The sequence below is a fragment of the Bos grunniens genome, chromosome 15, assembly GCF_055505025.1.
Source record: "Bos grunniens cultivar Pamir isolate PY7600 chromosome 15, Bosgru_T2T1.0, whole genome shotgun sequence".
NCBI classification, from domain to species: domain Eukaryota; kingdom Metazoa; phylum Chordata; class Mammalia; order Artiodactyla; family Bovidae; genus Bos; species Bos grunniens.
The window spans coordinates 49,534,696-49,550,862 of NC_141179.1; the positions used below are offsets into that span (position 1 = coordinate 49,534,696).

The 16,167-nt window shown below is 38.6% G+C and overlaps 1 pseudogene; it reads left to right on the forward strand.

The window, feature by feature from the left end:
• Nucleotides 1–10,753: 10,753 nt before the first annotated feature.
• Nucleotides 10,754–11,703, forward strand: LOC147358040 (olfactory receptor 51H1-like; annotated as a pseudogene).
• The last annotated feature ends 4,464 nt before the right edge of the window (nt 11,704–16,167 follow it).

The following is a 16,167-nucleotide window of genomic DNA, read 5'->3' on the forward strand; positions in this document are numbered from 1 at the left end:
TCTATTACTAAACAACATCTACTGTTTAAGTCCAGCTGTTCCCTCTCCTCTCCATCTGCATTGATGAGCCCAATACACTTAGAGATCATACAACCATTTTGAGTACTGTATTCTTACTTTAAATGTATCACCAAAGACCTAATGTACTCCCTCAGAGCTTTCAAAGTATCATTTTTTATGTCTCTTCTTCTACTCCATTACATCTTTCCAAACTCTTATTCTTTGTTGATGACTTTATTACCTACATCATCAAGAAAGTTGAATTATCAGAAAACAGCATCCAGTGCCCTGACTACATTTACTCGTCTATTAACAGGGTCAAATATATGCTGATTTCTTTGTTACCTTGTATAAATTAGATGAACTATTCATCCTCCTTTCTAAAACCAATCCTTCCATTTTTGTACTCGATCCTGTCCTTATTATTTACTCAGCAACATCATTTAGACACTTCTTTTTATCACCTTTATATCATAAAATTTTTACTCTCTGGTTGGTTATTTTTATCAATATCATACGTGATGTGATATTTTTCATCAGAAAGAAAGTGTTCCATTGGTATTGTCTTGTTTCTTTGCTTCCCTTTAATGTAAAATCTCTAGAGAAAAAAATTAAGAAAAGATGGATTTCTGCCTACTTTAAAAGGAAGAGGTTGGTGAATACTCTCTTCAGAGAAAAAAAAAAGAAAAAAAAGAAATACAAAAACCTGGATACATTATTTTTTAAAATATAACAACAAAAGATTCTAAGATTCTAGAAGTTGACCAAAGTCAAACAACAGATTGAGAAACATATTTGAAAACCTTTTACAGTTTCAGATAAGGACATATTCCTTCACAAGTGATTTAATAAGCAAATTTTTAAAAAGTAGTTTTACCAGGTTGCAGCTGGCTCAAAGGCAAAACCAATACAATATTGTAAAGTTTAAAAATAAAATAAAATTAAAAAAAAAAAAAAGCCAACTGCTATGCTCTCAGAGAGTACAGAGTCAACTTGAGATGGAGGGAAAAAATTCCAATGCTTTGTCAGCTATCAGCAAACCTGGCAGCAGTGTTGCCCAAAAGTGAGGCCCAGCTGCTTATCACTCTGAAACCAATAAAGTCTTGTACCAGCTTACTATTAACAAAATTTTCATTCATCTAATTAAATTCTATCTAATCTTAATCCTGACAATGTACAAGGTTCTTTTCTCAAATTTCCTTTTTCACAGACTTTTTCTCACTTTCTGGATCCAAATTAATTTGTCCCTTATTATCCTCATATACATAAGCAACTAGCTCTAGGACAAAATGATTTTCCTTTTCTTTCCTCAAGAAAAATATTGCCAGTCTTTATACTTTCTTTCACTGGCAACACATATCCTAATGCTTAACATACTGAAATACTTCCCCTATCATTTAAGTAGGTTTAATTACATATTCTAATTTTTAACTTTTAAAGAAGCTTAACAAAACCAAGAAACAAGTAACAACTGTTATATCAGTATTTTCTCATTGGTAAACTTAAGAACATATTCCATAGCCTCTAAAAACATATATTTTTCTCATACCACAATTTCCCTTTGATGTAGTACAATATGTGTGTTTAATGAACCCAAATATATTTTAAAGTTCTACTAATTAACCCAATGCTGAGGCTTCAAGCAAACCAGGTTGTCGTGTATTTCGAGGAAACGGCAAGAGTTTACTTCAAGCTTTCTCTTAGGCATATTTTTGTTCTCACAGGGTCAGATTCTGAAAACGGTATTTTGTCAAGCTGCTGCTGCTGCTAAGTCGCTTCAGTCATGTTGGACTCTGTGCGACCCCATAGATGGCAGCCCACCAGGCTCCCCCGTCCCTGGGATTCTCCAGGCAAGAACACTGGAGTGGGTTGCCATTTCCTTCTCCAGTGGACGAAAGTGAAAAGTGAAAGGGAAGTCTCTCAGTCGTGTCCGACTCTAGTGACCCCATGGACTGCAGCCTGCCAGGCTCCTCTGTCCATGGGATTTTCCAGGCAAAAGTACTGGAGTGGGGTGCCATTGGCTTCTCCAATTTTGTCAAGCTAGCTTTCTCTAACTGTGTATGCAAAAAGTATAAGTTTTTAAATTTCAAAAGAGCTTCACCTTAATCAAGTTTCTTTGGAGTCTAAAGGATACTGTTACCATACAATGTTTAATTTATTCATGATTTCATTGTTAATTTTTGGATACTGTTACCATACAATGTTTAATTTATTCATGATTTCATGGTTAATTTTTTTCTCATGAATTGACCCTGTAGTTCCCGTTTTACAAAAGACAACAATGACACCAGCACACAAATGGAATATACACTCACACACCAGAAGACAGACTGTCACAAGTCCCCCAGGAAGATGACCGAATAAACACTTGCCCAACACAAACAGTTTCTGACATGACACAAGTCAGATCAATTGGCAAAATGCCCAAATAACACTCAGTGTTCACAAACTGACCCTCAATGGTAGACACATGTCAGATCAATTGGCAAAAATGTCCAAATAGTACTCCATGCTCACAGATGGTCCTTGACGTCAGATACACATCAGAACCAATTGACAAAATGCCCAAATGACACTCTGCTCACAAACTGTCTTCGGTGTCAGATACATGTCAGAACCAACTGGCAAAATGCCCAAATAACACTTCGTGCTCAAAAGAGAAGTTTGCCTGGGTCCACACCGGGAGACTTACTGAGTCTTGGAGCTTCTCAGATGTCCAGATATTCTTTCTGTTTCATCAAGGAAAAATGTAAGTTGGCAGCCAAGGATTCTGCTGGAAAGTGAAAGTAAAGTGAGATTTGAAAACTGGTTGATATGAATGTAGAATTATTCAGCACACTGGTAAACAGTTTGACATCTTTACAATTAGACAAACACCTGTCACACTATCCAGTAATTCCTTTCCCTGATATGTACCCAAACATGCCAACACAAAGACTGTCCATTAATGTTTGTAGTGGCATTATTATAAATGTTTACAGTCAAATGCTGTAAATAATCCAAATATATATCAACTAGTGACTGGATAAATAAACATGCTTTATTTGTACAGTGACATACTGTTCATTAAAGGAAATGAATGAATTATGAATATATTCAGCAACAGGAGTAAAACTTGTAACACTGCATTATGTGAAAGATATTGATAATATTACATGATAATATATTGTATTAATATGTCTCCATTTACATGAAATTTCTAGTAAAGGCAAATTAAATAGATAGAAAGTGTATCAGTGGTTTCCTGGAGCTAGAGACAGGCCCAGGACTGACAAACCACCATCAGGGAATATTTTTATGTGATGAAAGTCTTAAAATCAGTTTTCTATGATAGTTTCACAGTTGTATAGATTTACTGAAACTCTTCAAATTGTACATCTAAAATGGATAAATTCTATGGCCCATAAGTTATACCACAATGAAACAAACAAGTAAGAAAATTTTTAAAAAATCAATAATTAGGAGGTTATTGCTATACTCAGAGAAGGCAATGGCACCCCACTCCAGAACTCTTGCTTGCAAAATCCCATGGACGGAGGAACCTGTTAGGTTGCAATCCATGGGGTCGCTAAGAGTCGGACACGACTGAGCAACTTCACTTTCACTTTTCACTTTCATGCATTGGAGAAGGAAATGGCAACCCACTCCAGTGTTCTTGCCTGGAAAATCCCAGGGACAGGGGAGCCAGGTGGGCTGCCGTCTATGGGGTCGCACAGAGTCGGACACGACTGAAGTGATTTAGCATTGCTATACTACAGATGAGGGGTCATGGTGACTTTACTAAAATGATAGGGATGAAGAGGAAGAGAATTTGAAGTATGTGGAAAATATTTTGGTTTGGACTTAATAGGAATTGACAATGATAGAAGGAAGAAGGGGAAAAAAATCTGTAGTTCTGATTTGAGCAGCTGAGTGAATTATATAGTTAGTCTGATTTCTTGAAATTAACCAGCAAAAAAGTTTACAGTATTCATCATGCTAATTTTTAGCTTCCTATTTGATATCCAAGTGGAATTATCAAGTAGAAAGCTGATCCTGGAGATTAAGGCAGAACTAAATCAGTGTATAGATGGTATGTGAAGCAATGGGACTTGATAATATCCTTCAGCAGAAGAATGGACCTAATAAGAGATACATTAACATTTAGTGATGTAGGAAGAAGATAAGCCATCAAAGGATACTGAAGAGTGGACATTAAAGCTGGAGAAAAACATGGTGTCCCACACATAAAAAAGAAAACAAACAGTGAGAAAAACAGAAAAGAAAGCAATTCAACATCAAGGCAATTTTCCACTGTATTGAATTTTGCTGAAAAGGAAAGTAAGATGAGGAATATTTGGCAATAAGCAGACCATTGGTGACGTACACAAAGATAGTGTCAGAGGAGTGGGAAAGAACTCTCACTGAAGCTGACTGAAGAGAAAATGGGAAGCAAGTGGGAAGAGGGACCACAGATCACAGCAGTGAAAGGCTTTACAATCATGAAGCAGAAAAAAGAAACAAGATAGTATGTGGATACAAGACTGAGCTCCACATTTTCTTTTAGTTTCTTTCCCTTTCTCTCTTCTTTCCTTCCTTCCTCTCTCTCCCTGCATCCCACTCTCCCTCCCCCCCCCTTTTTTTTGACTGAATTGTAAAGATTAGGCAGTAAAGTATATCTGTAATTTGATACAGTTGATGAAGTACCATTCATATGAGATTTAGATTGATTCTGTATTTGAATGTTTGTCATCACAGGTTTGCATTAGGGAAAATTAGGTCCAATATGCCCAGAAGCCTGGGTCTATATGGTCTATGCCCCTGGTGACATCTTCAGCAAGACCTACTCTTGTCTCCAGAAGATCACCCTGGAGGGGATTCTAGACTAGATGCTGCTAGTTTATAATCCCAGTTTTACTGCTGTGGCTGTCAGTCAGCATCAGAAGTGATTCTCATTTCCTAGACTGGATTTTTGGTAAGTTGGAGACCAAGACTTGGGTGATGCTTTTTCTAGGATGCTGTCACAGAATGCAGGGAACTGTAGTATATACAGTTTTTTTTTTTGGAGGGGGGGAAGGTCAGTGAACTTCCAGGTGTTCAAATTGGTTTTAGAAAAGGCAGAGGAACCAGAGATCAAATTGCTAACATCTACTGGATCACTGATAAAGCAAGAGAGTTCCAGAAAAACATCTATTTCTGCTTTATTGACTATGCCAAAGCCTTTGACTGTGTGGATCACAATAAACTGTGGAAGATTCTGAAAGAGATGGGAATACCAGACCACCTGACCTGTCTCTTGAGAAACCTGTATGCAGGTCAGGAAGCAACAGTTAGAACTGGACAGGGAACAACAGACTGGTTCCAAATAGGAAAAGGAGTTTGTCAAGTCTGTATATTGTCACCCTGCTTATTTGACTTCCATGCAGAGTATATCATGAGAAATGCTGGACTGGAAGAAACACAAGCTGGAATAAAGATTGCTGGGAGAAGTGTCAATAACCTCAGATATGCAGATGACACCACCCTTACGGCAGAAAGTGGAGAGGAACTAAAAAGCCTATTGATGAAAGTGAAAAAGAAGAGTGAAAAAGTTGGCTTAAAGCTCAATATTCAGAAAACTAAGATCATGGCATCTGGCCCCATAACTTCATGGGATACATGGGGAAACAGTGGAAACAGTGTCAGACTTTATTTTTGGGGGGGCTCCAAAATCACTGCAGATGGTGATTGCAGCCATGAAATTAACAGATGCTTACTCCTTGGAAGAGAAGTTATGACTAACCTAAACAGCATATTAAAAAGCAGAGACATAACTTTGTCAACAAAGGTCAGTCTAGTCAAGGCTATATTTTTCCAGTGGTCATGTATGGATGTAAGAGTTGGACTGTGAAGAAAGCTGAGCGCCGAAGAATTGATGCTTTTGAACTGTGGTGTTGGAGAAGACTCTTGAGAGTCCCTTGGACTGCAAGGTGACCCAACCAGTCCATCCTAACGGAGACCAGTCCTGGGTGTTCATTGGAAGGACTGATGCTAAAGCTGAAACTCCAATACTTTGGCCACCTCACATGAAGAGTTGACTCATTGGAAAAGACTCTGATTCTGGGAGGGATTGGGGGCAGGAGGAGAAGGGGATGACAGAGGATGAGATGGTTGGATGGCATCACCGACTCGATGGACATGAGTTTGAGGATCTCCGGGAGTTGGTGATGGACAGGGAGGCCTGGCGTGCTGCAATTCACGTGGTCGCAAAGAGTCGGACACGACTGAGCGACTGAACTAAACTGATATATATATATATATATATATATATATATATTATTAGTAGAGAAATAACATTTCTAACTATAAATGAGAGCATTAGGTGGAGAGTGTGTCATTTTACCAAAGGCCAATTAGAGAAGTAACAAGATCCCCCAAAATTTTGCCCTTCCCTCCTAAGTTCCAGCTCAAGGCCAATAGCAAATACATTTCTTCTCAAAGTGAAAGACTGGTCTATGGTTCCTCAGAAGACAAATCCAAGGGACCAGAGCTCTGTTTCAGCCTGCAGCTCAGACACTTTAAGAGTATAGATTTCTCAGTCAGTCTTTCTGGGAATAGTTCTTCTCCCTGCCTGCCTGGCTGGTAAAGAAGACTGAATGCTACTTCAGTGTTCTTCAATGTTGTGAGTAGAAAAGGGAAAAATTTTATTTCCTACTTCTCCTCCACCTCCCCACGTACTCTTCTTAAGCCATAAAGTTTCTGTCCTTTTGCTGTGAGGGAAGTTTACGTTTGATCTTCTCCATTGTCTGTCACTAGTACTGATGGAGACAGAGTTAATCTGAGTCCAGCCGAGGACACATAGGTGAACAAGGTGAACGTACTGACCCATCTGTAAAGCTTGTTTTTATTCAACCCAGGCACACATTCTACTCCTCTTTCTGATCTTGTTTTTCATGCATTCTTTGCTAAGGGTCTTGGAAGACAAAAAAAAAAAAATCTCATTTTGAGCCTCTGATTTTTGTGACTTGTCTAGAACGTAGTAGGCATTCAACAAAGTCATTTATCAGTAAATTAGTTAAACATGAAAGCTTTCCTGGGTTCATCAGATCTTAAGGAATCGACAGGCTTATATGCAAACCTCATCTTGAATTTTGGATGGGCTGTGTTAATCTCTGGGATGAATCTCCTCAGACGGTCAGTGCAGTGTTTGTTCTGTACTCCTAGTCCCTCAGAATCAATGTTCTTTATTCCTCTCTTCCTCTTACTGACTTTCTCTACCTATGATTTCTACTAGTGTATTATCCCTTCATCTCTATTTTACCTAGGATCTGCTTCCAATAAATTCTTCACAATAAGCATCCATGTCACTGAGCACATATCAGTAGAGTTCATGATCTTGAGCACTGCAACAGTCACTGCATGCAAGCCACTGATATTGAGTGATGGAATAAATTCACTGATGGATACAAAGATTTAGATAATATAGAATTTGATTAAAATATATGAGTAATATATAGATAGGTAGATATATCTATCAGTGTGTAAATAAATTCCATAGTCTATTGATATTTTTGAGATTAATTTTCACAGTTAGCCAAATATGACAAAGTTCAGAGAAAAAAAGATGCTCATTAATTATAGCTAAATTTTGAGTGTTAATTTGTCTGGTGCTTAACAAAATGCCCAATATCCCCAGTGAATACTCTTGTAACTATCCCACTCATTTTTAAAAGGTGAGGAATAAATCACAGAGATTCTTAAGTAACTTGTCTAAGGAAATAGAACTATGATTCAAACACAGGTGGTTTCTCTCCAGAATCTTCGGTTTTAGTGGTACTTTCCTATTTAATTCCCCCCAAAAAAGAGACAAAGACAGAGAGATAGGTAAAGAGAGGCAGAGGTTATGCAGTATGAAAGACTCTTAAATCCACTTGGAGCTAAGATTTGGCAAGAGGTCAGCTAGAATGTTGGTATTCTCTAAATTTGCAGTCTGCATCGCTAATTTTTCAAATCTTAATAGAATTTTTTGGAATGATGAAAACATTCTACATCTGTACTTTCCAAATACAGCACTCACTGGCAACATGTAGCTACTGAATGCTTGAAACACAGCGAGGGCAACTAAGGTACTGATGATGTAATTAGCTTAATTAATATAAAGAAAAATGGGCACAGGTATCTAGTGGCTCAGAGAAGGCAATGGCACCCCACTCCAGTACTCTTGCCTGGAAAATCCCATGGACAGAGGAGCCTGGTAGGCTGTAGTCCATGGGGTCGCTAAGAGTCAGACACGACTGAGCGACTTCACTTTCACTTTTCACTTTCATGCATTGGAGAAGGAAATGGCAACCCACTCCAGTGTTCTTGCCTGGAGAATCCCAGGGATGGGGGAGCCTGGTAGGCTACCATCTCTGGGGTCACACAGAGTCAGACATGACTGAAGTGACTTAGCATAGCATAGCATCTAGTGGCTACCAGAGTGGACAGTGCAGCACTAAGCTATCGACTCTCAAGAAACTTGGAGCAACTCTTTCCTGTCTGCATTTATTCCCAAGCATCCAGAGTTTTCTGCCTTTTGTGTCCAACCCTGGACTTTTTCTAGTGACTTTGCTCTTTCTGTGACTCGGCCTTTTGTTCCATTTTCTTTAATATGGATCCTGAGATGGGCTTCAATAACATGTGAATTCACTTAATTTCCAAGCAGAATTTTGCTTGTATTCATGTTTGTGTATATATGAACACTTTTATTTTAGAAACTCATTATGAGATGCTCAGTAAGGATCATAACACACAGTTAAGAGTCATTATAGCACTGTTTTTTCCTTCAATCCTGAATTCTTATCATTTGTGGCTAGACTGATCCCTCAAAAGTGATGTATCAGCTGTGCATTTTGATACATCTTCTAAAGATAACAAGCAATTGAAATAGAAGATATTTAATTGTATGACACCAAGATTTTAATACTGATCTTTGTTACTGCAACTGTTAGGCACTAACATCTAGAATGATTTATAAGTTCATCTAGGTCTTACTCAGAATTACAATAGGAAATAGAGCTGCTGGAAACTCAAGGAGATTACTAAAGTTGCTGCACAGTACTAGGAATGCATAGAATGAGAGATCTCTATGAAGGAACAGGAAAACTAAGTCCAATTGTGTTCTCAACACCAAGGCCAATGACTTCATCAATGTGAGTAATGTTTGAATCTGTCTTTTGGGAGATTCTCCAGAGATGGATTTCACCTGACTGGATCAGTTGTTAGTTGTAAATCTCATCGCAAGTTCTATCTGGCATTCTGTTCTTTCAGGTGTAACACAGAAATGGATCTCAGAATTCTTTTCCAGGTATACCTTAGGACAAAGAAGTCTAATTTCCATGGTGCACTGGGATGACCCAGAGGGATGGTACGGGGAGGGAGGATGGAGGGGGGTTCAGGATGGGGAACACATGTACACCCGTGGCTGATTCATGTTGATGTGTGGCAAAACCAATACAATATTGTAAAGTAATTAACCTCCAATTAAAATAAATACATTTATATTAAAAAATAATTTCCATGAAGAAAAAGGACAGGGTCTGAATAAATGAGACTGAATGGGAAGATTGAGAATATTTCTGAAAAGGGGTTAAAGCAACTCTCCTCTGGCTCCTCTGGATATTAGTTTTCTTCTTCTCCCACGACAAATTACCATGAATGTAGTGACTCAGCATACATATATTTATTACCTTACAGTTCTGCATGTCAGAGAACCACACGGTTCTCACCGGGCTAAAATCAAGGTCTCACCAAGTCTGCATTCCTTTCAGAGGACTCCAGGGAAAATTCTACTCCCTTGCCTTTTCCAGCATCTAGGGGCTACTCACATTCCTTGGCTCTTGGTCCCCCTCCTTCATTTTTACAAGTCCTGATGAGTCTTTCTCAAGTTGTTGTCTCTCTGGTTTTCTGCAGCTGGGGAATTTTCTTCACTTTTGAGGATTCATATGATCAGATTTGACCTATCTGGGTAATCCAGGGTGAACTTCCATCTGAAGCCGTTAACTTTAATGACATCTTCAAAGTTTCTTTTGCCATGCAAGCCATTTTGTTCACAGGTTTCAATAATTAGGAGGTGAACATCCTTAGAGACTGTTATTTTGTCTATCATAGTGGGTCCTTATAAAATTCCGAGGAAAGCCAAATAATTCCTTCCTTCATCACCTGCTGTAATCTCAGGTCCTTTTAGTACCCATATACTACCAGGAATGCAGATAGGCAGAAGTTTAGTCCTTGAAGACTATCTTTCTTATTCTGTCCCACGTCATGCAAGTGGAAAACTTGAGTCTCAATGAGGAATTTGTCTAAATCACAACAATTTAAGATTATAATTAAGATACATACAGGTCTTCATATATGTGTTCATAAACACTCTTTATGTCTTGTTTGTGCCTGATAATATTTCTTTTCTGGTTATTTGCATCAGTTTTTATGACCCAGATAAATGTACAGCATCATGTTTTCCTTAGGAAGGAGGCAAGCAACTACTCCATATTTCTAGGTGAATTGTATTCCAATTAGCTTAGGTGTTGATTAAAGTTTTTTGTTGTTGTTCTCCTAGGTAATTTAGCATCTGGTGGTCAGTAATAGAATTGCTTCATGGGGGTGGGGATATCAGTTTCTGTATCAGACGGCAAACATAAAATATTTGTCACTGCCTCTCATGGTTACCATCTCAAAACATTGTCAGTGATTCTAATTGAAGCTGATAGGCTTAATGAGTTTTTCTCTTTTTGCCTAGTCAAACCTTTGATGCACAATGCTGTCATTCAACCAAACTATTAACAACCATCAGACCTTCACCCTTACTGGGATTCCAGGAATGCCAGAGAAGGACTTCTGGTTGGCCCTGTCCCTCTGTCTTCTTTACAGTTTCACATTCCTGGGTAATGTCACCATCCTAGCTGACATCAAAGTAGAACAACATCTCCATGAGCCCATGTATTATTTTCTGGCAATGCTAGTTGCCACTGATGTCAACCTTTCATTGTCTTTCATGTCCACCATGATCAGTGTTCACTGGCTCAGCTGGTGCTCAGTAACCCTTGATGTCTGCGTCACTGAAATGTTCTTTATCCACACCTTTGGGGGAGGGGAATCAGGTGTCTTGGTGGCCATGGCCTCTGATCGCTTTATGACTATTTGCTTTCCTTTGCACTATGCTACCATTCTCACTCATGGAGTCATTGGCAGGATTGGAGCAGCAGTCCTGCTGTGGAGTGTGGGGACTGTGCTCCCTGTGCCTTTCCTCATCAAAAGATTACTTTCTGCCACTCCAACACCCTCTCCCATGCATAGTGCCTCCATCAGGATGCCATGAGGCTTGCCTGTGCTGACACCTGTGTCAACAGCATCTACGGCCTCCTGGCGGTGATCTTCATCATTGTGCTAGATGCCTTGATCCTCTTGGCCTCTTTCTTTCTAATCTTCTAGGCAGTATTGGGCATTGCTTCCTGGGAAGAGAGACTCAAGGCTCTCAATACCTGCCTCTCTCATATCTGTGCCGTGCTGCTCTTCTATGTACCTCTCATTGGCATGACTGTGATTCACTGCTTTGGGAAGCATTTGTCACCAATGGTACACACAGTCATGGCCAGTACCTACCTGCCACTGCCTCCTGTGCTCAGTCTAATTGTATACAGTGTTAGGACCAAGCAGATCCATCAGTGGATTGTCCAAGTGTTCCGTGGGGGCAGGGTGGGCTCTTAGGACTTTTGTGCAAACACAATCGAGTCAGAGAAGAGGATAAAGTACAGCACTGTCCAATAGGAATTCCTGCAGTGATGTTAAATGTTCTAAATCTCTGTTGTTAATATAGTAACCACTAGCCACACATGGCTATTGAGCACCTGATACTTAGCTAGTGCAACCAAGGAACTGAATTTTTAAATTATATTCAATTCTAATAAATTGAAATGAAGATTTAAATAGTCACATGTGTGAGAAGCACCTAATAGGTTTTTTTTTTTAATTTTATTTTATTTTTAAACTTTACATAATTGTATTAGTTTTGCCAAATATCAAAATGAATCCGCCACAGGTATACATGTGTTCCCCATTCTGAACCCTCCTCCCTCCTCCCTCCCCATACCATCCCTCTGGGTCGTCCCAGTGCACTAGGTTTTTATATGCCATTGCATAGTAGTTTTGATGAAAGCAAAAGTTTAACTTGATACAAATATGAATGTTTCTTTCTCAAAATGGTGTATAGCAACTTTTCAATATTTATATACAATAAAATTTATTGGTTTTGGTATATAGTTCTATTAAGTTTTCACAGATGCATAGCCACGCAACCACCACTGATACCTAGATACAGAAAAATTATATCACTCTTTCAAATTATCTCATGCTGCCCCTTTAGTCAACCCCTCTATCTATGCCCAACCCTGAGAAGCTCTAATTTGTTTCCATGCATATAATTCTTGTTTTTCCAGAATGCCATGGGCCCTTCAGCACATAATCTTCCACATCTGGCTTCATAGTGTAATGCATTTGAGATTCACTCATGTTGTTGTGGGTCTTTGTAGTTTATTTCTCTTTATTGCTGACTAGTATTCCATTGCATGCCAATCTTTAACAACTTATTTAAGAAAAATTCTCAGATTGTTTTTGCTCCATTGCAAACATGCTGACATATATTGTTGAATATAGGATATGTCTTCTTTTGTCTTTAGTGTTTATTTATATGTTCTGTAAATATATTCATAAAATAGTGTAGGCATATACAATGGGTTGGAAGCAGGAGAGAAATATATTAAAAATAAAATAGCAAGTAAAAAGTATGATGAATTCAGTGAGCTAGAATAATAGGGAACTCTGTATAAATTTTTGATATAAATTTCAACTTTATTTCTGTCCAGAAGACTTTTCTGACATGCCCTTTATTATGTTAGAGTTTCTAACAGTATATATGCTCTAATTACCTAATGGCATTGTGTCCCTGCTATTCTACATACTTCATAAGAACCATACCATGAGAGACCCTTTTTATACATCTGTCTATCTCAAGTATGTACTTAATATAGTTCATAAGATATGTTCTTTGTGAATTAATGAATGAGTGAAAACTCTATTTTATTAAGATTGATTTCATGCTGCCTAACTTCTCTGTCTCATTTAATTTTAGTAACTCTCATTTGAAATTTCCAGTCACTCATTTTTGCTGAGAAGAGCCAGTGGGAAAGGATGGTATTTACATAGAAATCTAAACATTACTTGCTGTATAAAAAGTTTATGCTATAACTTAATCTCTCTAGATATACATTGGGATGGTATCTCCATCTTTGCCCAGTGCATCTGGCTATGATATAATGAGACATGGTTGGAAAAATGTTTCAAGAAGGATTAAAAAGTCAAGAATGATTAGATATGGTGCACACATGCTAAGTCGCTTCAGTTGTGTCTCACTCTTAGGGACCCTATGGACTGTAGCCCACAAGGCTCCACTGTCCATGGATTGTCCAGGCAACAAGCGGGTTGCCAAGCCCTCCTACAGGGCACCTTCCTGACCTAGGGATCGAACCCATGTCTCTTAAGTATCCTCCATTGTCACGTGGGTTCTTTACCACTAGCACCACCTGGGAAGCCCATTAGATATAGTAAGATTTATTAATTTATTGCCTACTATGGAGAGACAAATTCTTGTCAAAATGAGGCTAAAATGAACTATAAGCACATAGTTGAGAATCAAGCAATCTATAGAATGGATAGATCAAGAACCATGTGTTACAATCACATTTTCTGAAATGTCAGTGGAAGCGGTTGACCAGAGAAGACAGTATAACATATTGTTTAAGATTAACAGCTTTAGAGTAAGATAGACATGGGTGAATACCAGTTCTGTAACTAGCTAACTTTTATAGTTATTCAAAACCTCTTTGAGTTTCAATTTCATCAACTGTGGAATAATGGAGAATAATACTTGACCCATAAGCAAGATAATAAATAAATACAACAATGTGTTTCAAGTGTTAGCATTATTTTTGGCAAGTGTTATGAGCTCATCAAATGCTAGTTTAATTATGCCTAGAATGGTAGGTGGGCTGCAGATGTGATTCAGATAATAAGATGGTTTCTTAGAAAGGGATCCTGAGTAAGAGGAGGAACACAGGAATGACAAGGAGGACAACAAGATTTGTTAGAAAGAGTACACACTGGAGCTGAGAACATAGGGATTACTCTGTCTGCACTCTCCTAAGCCTGCTCTGACATCAGGGAGCATCCCGGGCTAAGAATCTGTAGCCTAAGGCAGGGTGAAGAGGAATGGTTGCAGTTTTCTGACCCAGGCAGGCAGATTTTGAAGACACCCATTACTGTCAGCCCCCAGGGCCAGGGCTGTGCTTACAGCCCCTGATATATGGAATTTGCCTGGGCCTGGGAGCAGGGTTGGAAGCATGTCAGGGAGATGTGTCTGAGCTGTTGGAGAGGAACACAGTGTTATGGGCGCCATAACTCTTGATCCAACCACCAGCCCTCTGTTGCCTGGTGACTCTACAAATCTTCCTATAAAGCCCCCACTATTGGGAGCTGGCTTAGTCCCTGCTCCGTGGTGGGACTTAAGAGAAGTTGGTGCTATACCCTGATGACTTGAGCAGGTAAGAATACATTAGTGGGTTGGAACAGAAGGGAAGGGATTAAAAAGTGAGAAATGCTAGGAGAAAGAGGGAAAGAGAAGATCAGTGAAGTGATGGAAACTATAAAATAAGGTAGGATGAAGAAACAGAGGGTTGTGATGGAGCCTTGAAGAAATTGCGACAGGAAAATGAAGGACATAAGGCAATGGGAGGAAGGAAGAGAAAAAGGGATAGAATTCATAACTCTCTGCCTGTGGTCACGATCATTTAGAAATCAGTCAACAATAATTAAAGATTTGTGTTATTCCATATCCTCGTTTATGTAGCTGGCACTAAGAGAAGAAAATCAGGCATTTCCAAACCTCACACTCGAAAGGTTTAAGTGTAAGTTTAAGAAACTCACACTCGAGGCAAAAAAAGGAGATGGTGCTTGCATATGTAACTTACCGATCGATATCAACCATACCTCATTATTGAGTCAAATGTAAGATCCAACCATAAAGTGGTACAGAGAAGTGGAGGCGAAGTTTCAGGTTAATATGGCCTGGGTCTGTCGTGACAGGGTTCCAGATTGTGGAAAGAATAGATTTCAGTGTTGAGAAATGAATGGAAAAAGGTGGGGATTGATCTATACTTTACTCATGCCAGTAAGCAGTGATGCTGTCCTTTGGATCACTACATTATTTAGTTGGGTGGATCTTATCCAAGTCATTGAATCTAGCTTTCTGTATGTGAATTGATAGATGTTACCTTCTGCCTGACCTGTCAGGTCGACAACTGGTGCTATAAAGCACTACCTACTCTTCTCGTTAGTAGGTAGTAGGGAGAAAATCTTGACAAAACTAGGCACTGAGCTTTGTCCTATAACTTGTTCCAGAGTGCATGGGCTTACGTGAGCTGGAGAGAAAGGCTTCTCCTTCCTCCATATCCCTATCCCATTGGAAACAATTTTTCCAGTAGCATCATGAACTGAAATGAATCTCCTTTCCTCCTAACCCCTCATATCATCCCATATTATCTTTTTATCCTTTATGAGGTATATTTCAAATAAGAGAAGATAATTGATGTCTGATTTTTGGTCATCTTTTGATAACATTCCCATTCTAAAACTCCTCTCTACATCCACGAGCACATGGAGGTATACACAATACAAATATATGTGGACATCCATGCATATTTTTATACTGATTGACTCCACAAATATTCTTTAAATAAGCCATAAAGACATTGTTCTGTGTTTTACTTATTTCTCATCTCTATACTTCCTCTAAGTCACATACTAGTATATAATAGAAACTGTTCTTTCATTTTTAAGGAAGAATATCACAGTGTTCAACTGTTTAACTTCTCTCATAAGCATGGTTTCTCGAATGGTCTATGGTTTAATAAAAAATGGTTTAATGGATTTTGCAGTTAGTAAATGCGGCTTTGAATTTTGAATGTGTATGTACAATTTTACCTTGTCAGTTTTATTTCCTTTCTCTAAAATAGAAGAATAAACATCTGTATCAATTTTTCCTGGTATTATATAAAATTACATATAAATTGGCTAGCAAATGGTGACACATATAAAATACTTTAATTCTTTTCCTTTTCT